An 8,755-nucleotide genomic window follows, 5' to 3' on the forward strand; every position below is an offset into this window, starting at 1 on the left:
GAGCTTTCAAAACAGTCATTACGATGGATTGACCACTGGTAAATCTGATTGAAGAAGAGAGGATGAAGAACAAATATGTAAAATGTTGGATTTGTGGCTATCATTGAGGGGGAAAATGAGAAGATCCTGCAGCTAATCTAATGGCTACTCAGCAGTCCAATCTCTGACTCAGTAGCCAACAAATATGCAGACTTTTCTTGGGAAAACAGAAACTTCCATGTTGCCCTGAAAAAGGGGTGAGCCCTTACAGGTTAGCAGTCAAGAGGTGAAATATGCAAAGTCACACGCAGGTTAATTTTAATAGCTCGTGAGTCAGTTCATTTACTATGTACCCTCCCACCTGTGCATGTGTGTAGAGGTCAGAGGTCAACGTTAAGTTTCTTCCTCTGTCATTCTCCATTTTTGTATTTTGAGACACAATGGAGTTTTCAGTTCTCCTACTAAACCTGAAGCAAACCACCTCATCTAGACTACCTGTCTCTGCCATCTGTCTCCTTGGCTCCGGGGTCACAGTCACACATTTTACATGGGGGCTGAGGATCAGGGCTCAGGTCCTCATATTTACACCGGAAGTGCTTTACCTACCGAGATTCCTCCCCAGAGCCCTAATTCCTATAACGTTGAAACGCTTTCAGACTAACCTGTGGTGTCAGTTCCTTTCTCTTTCCATTAAGGGCTTTGTTTTTAATTCGGTGTTCGTGCAGAATAACTCCAGAGTTCTCCAGGGTTTGGGTAAAGGCTTATAATAGAAAAAAGGACAAATAACCCCCCTGTGGCATGGACACCGAAAGTACAGGCACAAACCTGCTTCCTGCTGCAGTGTCGAACCCCCAAGACTTAAGCATGAAACCTGAAAAGTGGCAGAAACTCCAGATTCTTCTCGTTGGAGGATGAAACTGGTCTAAGCTGGCTGGCCCTGGTGTGGTGCAGTATGTGGCTGCCGAATCAAAGAAGAAGAAGAAGCAGCCCTAAATAATACATAGTCAGTGGCAAACAACAGCTTCATATGCCATATAGATCCATTCTAGGAATACAATAATGTTTTAATATTCAGAAATCTATTAATAAAAGATATCACATAGGTAGATTAAAAGAGGAAAGACCTCCATAAACTCCCGGAGGACACCTGATAAAATTCTACATCAATCTCTGATAAAAACTTAATAAGACAGGAATAGGAGAACAGTTTCTTGACATGGGGAAAAAAAAAGCCATTGAAATCAGTCGCTGTACATCACTTAGTAAGAATCCTGAACAAAGTCCTTCTGTTAAAGCCTCTGCAGCATGAGGAGGTCATGGTTCCAATACGAGTGTCGCCGGTACAGCAGGGCAGGGAGCAGGACTAAGATTAAAGAATACACACAAGACTGGATGGTTTGAGTTTGAAACACCTCCCATAGGCCCATGTGTTTGAACACTTGGTTCTGGTGGTACCGTTTGGGTAGATTGTGGAACCTTTGTGTGTGTGTGTGTGTGTGTGTGTGTGTGTGTGTGTGTGTGTGCACGCATGCTCTGTTGGAGGGTGTAGCTTTGAAGTTTAGGGCCTATCCCCACTTGCTGTCCTAGCTACTCAAACGTGGGCAAACAGCCTCTTGTTCCTGTCGCTCACTTCAGCTCACTCTTAGCCCTGTCCTCTCCTTGCCATGCTGGACAGTAAACTCCAACAAGCCCCCCTTCCCTTATGTTGCTATTCTTTGGGCCATTTTTGGGTGAAACTACGAGAACAGTAGCATAAGCTACACACCTAAAATTCCTAAAGGAATATGTTAAAGAAAGTGGTGAAGCAGCTTATTTTGATGGTGTCACACACCGATCAATAATTTTCCTACTCCGCACTAATAATTAGCTGGAAAACGAAGTAATAAAGGATTTCTGGGCCACTCGCTTGAGTTAGCACAGTCCACTCTGTGGGTGAACCTAGGAGGCCCATTTGGAGGTTCCTTTGAGATGTCAGGCTTTGAGCGACATCAAAAGGATCTTGAATAAACAGTCACTTGGGTTCTGTGTGGAGAAGTCAAAACCTCCACATCTAACTTAGCCTTCCTTTTATGACAATCCCAATCAAAACAGAAGCTGAGAGTTGTGTTTATTCTCCATTGTCAGTTTGATGGGATTTTTTTGAATCACTTGGGAGACACACCTCTGGGCATGCCCGGAAAGGTGTTCCCAGAGGGGCTAACGGAGGTGGGAAGAGCTACCCTGGGTAGTTTGGGTGCCAGACTGAATTAAGGGGGAAAGGAGGCAGGAAGTCTGATGGGCACCAGTGTGGATCTCCCTCTTCTTCCTGTGTATGGATGAGGTGTGACCCTCTGCTTTTGCTTTTGTGACCACAGCTAGAGTCTCTATTGTTACCTCACACCCCGGCCATGAGTGCCTTCAAACTGTGAGCCAAAAACCACCTCTTTCCTATGTTGTCTTTGTTAGATATTTTATTATAACGATGAGCATAGTCACTAACACAAGCCTTGACTCTGATTTCCCCTAGAAGGGTGGTCAATAATAAATGCTACCAGAGAGAAAGGCTATCAGGGGGTAATTAGGCAGTATCCCACAGCTTTAAGGGTGGATTGTAGGTGGGAGATTTGCCATGTTAGTGACAGGAAAGAAGGAAACCTTTCCCAAGCACATGAGATCTACCAGGTATCTACCTAACAGAGATTGATAGCATAGGATAACTGTGGCATTTCAAATAGGTAGGAGATGTCTGGGTGACCCAGTGAGGAGGATGGTGGCAAGTTAATCATTTGGCCAAGCATCTCTTTAGCACTTCCGGATGAAAATGCATTTCAGCAGAGTTAAAGGGTAAGCATAACAGGACTGGGAGTGCCCAGAGAAGAAGGCCCTGGGGTTCGGGGTTCAGAAGGAGTGAGGAGGAACAAAAACCCGACTGTAAGCACAAGGATGCGATTTATCCACTCAAACACTGAAAATCGCAGGGCGGGAGAGATGGTATGGTGGATAAGGTGCTCACTGTATAAACATGAGGATTGGAATTCATCTTCAGAACCTACGTCAAAGTGGGGCAGGAATGAAGCCTTCCAGTAATCCTAGCAGTGGGGAGACAGGGACAGGGCATCTCTGGAGGAAGGTGGCTGGCTAGACTGGCCAGAACTAATTAGCTCTAGATGCAGTGAAGGACCGGCCTCAAGGAGTGGAGGGTGATGAAGGAAGACACCTGATGCCAACTTTGGGTCTGTACATGTATAAACATACTATGAATATGCACCTTCACACATGGACACACATACACACAAAGTTAAAAATTCCTACACCAAATTACACCCTCACCTTTCTTAATTATAGACATCAGGGGTTGTTATTTTAAATATAAGATCCCCTGTGATTCAGAGGGAGCAAAAAGTCAAAACACATGTGAGAGTATCCATTCACTGAGAACTAGAGGTTCTCACCGAGCATTTGGAGGAGTGTCCATGTTGTTGGTCAGAGGCCCTTTGGCTGATAAAATGGTGAGTCTTGAAACTCCAATGCTGCTGAAATTGCTTTAGTGCGCAGAGCACTAACTGAAAGGGGTGTATGGGTCTCTTTCAATCTCAGGGATGTGAGCAATTGTTATTTTCTTCTTTATCCTCCTCTGAGTTTCTGGAAGTGTTGGCAATGATGCTGGGTTTCTTATTCACCAGTGGCTAGAAGTATCCTAATAGAAGATGGCTAAAAGTCTCACAAGGACCTGGTCCAGGCCTTCTTCAACACTCTCTGGATGCACTTCTCTTCTTCAGCGGCACTCCTAGATAGACAGGCATGTATTCTCTCATCCCTGTTTCTCTTTTTCTTCTCTGTCTCTTGTTTATTTCTTTTAATCAGCTGAAGACAGCTCTACCCTAGAAGATCTGACAAGGCAATGGTTCCTAGCTCCCTTGCTTGATTACACACCCTCTATTTACAGCCTGGCGTACCCTTTTCAAATCCGATTCCTTTTTCCTACTCTGGCTTATGGCAGCCTGGTTTAAACCTCAGCAACTCACAGAGGCCCCTGGAGTTGGAAGCTGGGGAGGAGTTGGAGGTGGGATGCTCCTTTCTCCTGCTCTGCTGGCTCCCCAGGGCTGACCAGGCTCCCACAGTGCTTCAGCTGTTCTGCGCATGACACGGAATAAACTCCTCAGTAGCAGCAGGAACTCCCTCGTGAAAATAAGATTCAGCACATGAGCATAGCAATTTTGAGTTTGATTTGAGATGAACAAGTAACATCTTAGAATAAGTATGCATACTTACTGTTTGCCTGAACTCTGAGTTTAACTTGGACAGCCTGCATTTTATGTGGCATGCACAGTGTAGCACACATTTTTGATAGGCCATGTGTGTGCATGGCCTCATGCCTTCCTTTGACCTAAGTTGTTTTATTTGGTAGTGAGGCCTTCACAATTTACTATTAGGTAACCAGGGTTTGCCAGGACCATGGTTTTAAACAAATAAAGCACACTCCCCCCCCCCCACACACACACCATGGCATCTCTTTAGGCCTTGCCGATGGGTGGTTGGCTCTCAGAACATTTTAGCTTGGCTAGTCCTTTCTGAGATGCAGCCTTTTCCCTACTCTTTTCTCAACACAGGGTCTCATGTAGCCCAGGATGGCCTCAGGCTCCCCATGTAGCTAATGATAACTTTGAATTTCTGATCTTCGTGTCTTTATCTCCCAAGTGCTGGGATTACAGGTATGCTTCATCATCCATAGTTTATGCCATGCTAGGGACAGAGCCCAGGGCTTCATGCTTACTTAAGCCAATATCCCACTGTCCAAGCTACACCCCCAGACCCAACTGCAATGTGACCATGTATAGACACTGTTACTAAAACTTCTTCCGTGAGGAGACATTAACAATGTCTACCTGTTCCTCCCATGACCCTGATGACAAACTGAGCTATGTTCATGTCCTAATTTACTCTGAAGAGCCAATGAATTTATTATGCTGACTTACAGAGCCATCGATGAGGGGCTATGGGCAGGAGCATGGACAACCTTAAAGCAACCACAGTGGAAAGTGTATCCCCAACATAGACGCTAATCCCCACATGGTAATGTAGTTGGAGCCTACTTTCCTAATTCTTCCCCATGTATTCTAAACCCTCCTTGAAAACCCAAGACTGTAGGTAAGCAGGAAATGCATACAGCTAGTTGGGAGGGATGACTGGATACTTAGGGGAGGGCCCTATGGGAATGAGGAATGTCAACAGTCCAGAAGCCCGTCGTCTCTGATAATCTTTTGTGAGGAGATCCAGCCAAACTCCTGAAGATGGAGGCAGTATGGCTCAGAACATAGCCTGGTACAGCAGACATTAACGTTTAGAACCAGGAGGATAATGAAGGAGACAGTGCAGTAGAATTGAGGTGATAGTTACAGCCTGGGGGTAGTGGTGGAATTCCTTTCCTCCACTAGGTCTGGGGCAACAAATACCCCAAACTGTCCCTTTGGGTGCCCGCAGGGAATAAAGACAGCTCTGGGTTACCTGTGTGGATGGAACAGCATATCTCTCCCAGGCCTGTAGGTCATGGCTTCTAGTACCCTGCCTTTTTTTCTGTTGAAAGGAAGTGCTGAGAACAGAGAGCTATGCAAATCAGGTAAGAGGATTTGAAACGCGGGTAAGCCCCCAATCTGAGTGGAAGGTCGACTTCCAGTTATTTTTAAAACGCCCAGGGAATGGACGGCGCTTGTTCCGGATCACTTTAGAATAGAAGCTGGTCAATTAAACTTTTATTTGCAGAGGCTCACTCCTGCTTATAAGCATGTGCTGCCTAGCTCCACGCACAGGAAGCTGCCTCTCCGCTTGTCACCCGGGACAGGTGAGGTAGACATGGCATCTGGACTTTTCCTTGGAGTCTCTTCTACTAAGAGCAGAAAAACATGGTTCTGCTGTTGCCTGGCATTAGTCATCCTCTCCCCGGGAAGGAGCCTGGCCAGCGCTGGCCTGGGAGCCTGTACTTTATTACCTCTCTGGCTTTTGGTCATCTGCCAGGCGCTGCCCAGAGGTGCCAGAAGGCTGTATACAATGTGCTCTCGGAGCACGGCTGCCTGCTCGCTCTTTCCAGCTGCTGGCTCGCAGCACAGCTCTTTGTAAATTTTGTTGGAAAAAAAATGTGTTCTCAGGAGGGTTCCATTCCAAGTTGGCAGGCACAGGAAGTCGGATGAACTGGAGTCAAACTTTTCAAGGAACAGTTCAACTTGGATCTTAGTCCACGCTTCATCTGGGCTCCCACTTCTGGGGCCCGCAGGTTTGGAAGCTCTGGAGCTGGCTGATAACAGGGTTGTATTTATGGCGCCCCCAGTGGGGAGGATTACTGCTCCCCCAGCACAATCCTGGTCTTCAAAGGGTGAGCTGCCCGAGTGGGGGATGATTTATATGGTCCTTGCAGGGAGAGATTGTGAGCAACATTTAAACAAAGATCTATGTTTTCCTTCTGGAAAAATAGTGGCTTCTCATTCAGAAAAAGGCAGTGAGTGTCCTGCTTCTCATGTGACCGAAACCATCTCTCCTGTCTCAAAGTGTTTCTCACACATTACTATCATGGTCTTCGCCGCCTCTCAACTGCTGTGGTTCCCACTTTTCCCATTTCCAAATCCTCCCTGCTAACTCTGCTGTAGTTTAATGAAGACCCCAGCCCTGGCCCTGGTTCTCGCCATAGACAGTTTGTCATCATCCTTCTTAGGTTCCTGGTTTCTCTGCACGCTGCTGCTGGTGGACTGGCAGGGATGCTGTTTTGAGCAGCGGCAAATGGTAGAGGAAGGAGAGTGGGCGAAAGAGAAATGTGTTTTATCTTTGTCCAGCCAATCGTTTGAAATGACCCCTTGGCTACATGGTGGTGGATAATTACATATGTTATTTTTATTATTGTGTGAATGTGAAAACTGCAGATTTTTTTTAAGTGGCAAGATTTAGAGAGTCCAAACTTGTTCTATTTAATACTTTTGTCAAGAGAAGCATCTTTACCCACAAAGACAAGTATTTTCATATGCGTAGAGGCTTATAGCCATGAGACATTTTTGTAAAGCAATGTAGTATACTAGGTTATAAACTTCCCAAATATTAAAATCAAGCACTTTGGGGAGAGATATTAACTCTTTTAGGCAATGCACACAATTCCCCAAGTGCTCATTGTAAATCCAGGAAATCACATTGTTGGTGGAGTACACGAATAATTTTGCTCCAAAGCATTTCTGCACCATACGTAATTCCATTTTAGGGAGTAAAGATGTTTAGCGCATATCAGGAGGGCCTGCCTGTTGGCTCTGTCTCGCACCACTGTTGTCGTAAATCAATGCTGTGGCTGCAGAATCAGCTAATTTCTCGGAAGACTTACATGGAAACACGTTCTGCAGTTGTTTACATTGGGGGGGGGGGAGCTTTCAATCTGAATCATTGTTCCAAAATAGATGAATGTCACGTGTGATATCTGTTAATGTACTTCAAGCATTGGGGGAAAGGGAGTAGAAGGTGGAAATCGAGCTGCCAAGATCTGCTTCCAGTTGTGGCCAAATCCCAGGTAGTAATGGGGAGCTGGAAGGAAGGGGTCGGTAGCAGCTTTCCAGATGGGAAGACCGGTGTTCATGTGCATTTCCCATGGCTGTGCCGGCACACTGGAAGCAGTCCTGTGAGAAGCCAGGCCTGGCAGACTCTGGGACCAATGACTGGCTTAGCCTGCAAAGGCAGGAGTCTGGAGTTAGGCTCCCAGAATGTTCCAGACAGATGGAGGAAAGAGAGGGGCTCCACTCTCTTCCTCGGGCCTAATTCTACACGTTGGAATCCTGAAATGTGTCTCCTGAGTGTGTAGATCAAAAGCCTGCGAGTTCAGCTTGGAAGGCGGCTACAGACCTGGTTATCAGTCAGGAAGCAAAAGCCTGTTCTTTCTAAATAGGTGATGTGCTCCTTCTCCACAGGCAAAGACAGCAGTCTGTAGATCAGCGGTAGCCTGAGCACAGTGTGTGGGATTTGTCTCCGTGGGCTTGTGATGTACTTGGCACAAAAGTGATCCTAGCCGATACACTGGGATTGCTTCATTTGCGTCTGAGAAACAAGGGCTATGCATTTATTGGGAACATTTCAACGCTGAAGAGAAGTACATTTTAAAGATTTTGTAAATGTCCTGAGAGATATCAACAGTACAAATGAGCATCCCCTTTTCCACCCAGCCTACCCAGGAACAAAATCTTATGAGGGGTGTGTGTATGTGTGTGTGTGTGTGTTTGTGCACACATGTGTGTATATGTCTTGTGTGCATGTTTGTGTGTGCTTGTGTGTGGGGGGGAGAGGGTGGGGGATATAGTATAGACCAGAACACATCTTTCAACATACCCATAGCAGAGATACAATTAGATGTGTCAGGCCCAGTAGCTAGAAGCCACAGGGAGATAGGCTGGGAGCAAGCTCTGAAAGAAGGCATGGCTTAAATCAGAGCTACAGATAACAAGGGAACATCCTTTTTCTAGATTTGCCACCATGTTTAATGACCAGTGGTCCTTAATGTCACCACAAAGACCACCACAGGGACTCATGTCAGAAAATCTGAGCAATGAACATGGAGGCTCCAGGCCAATGGTTAGGCATCGTGACTTAGGGCAGTTCAAGGCAGGGCGAAGGCCCATCATCTATCAGAAGCAGCGACTGTCAGTGACACCCCTCCTTCTGGAGCCTGTCCAGCTCCCAGACCCTGGGGAAAGGTGATGTCATAGGTTTGCACAGCAATCTACAGATGAGACCCTTTTTATATATCTCTCGTATAAGTTGAGTTTTATGAATGGGATGT

The sequence above is a fragment of the Microtus pennsylvanicus genome, chromosome 5, assembly GCF_037038515.1.
Source record: "Microtus pennsylvanicus isolate mMicPen1 chromosome 5, mMicPen1.hap1, whole genome shotgun sequence".
Taxonomy (NCBI): Eukaryota; Metazoa; Chordata; class Mammalia; order Rodentia; family Cricetidae; genus Microtus; species Microtus pennsylvanicus.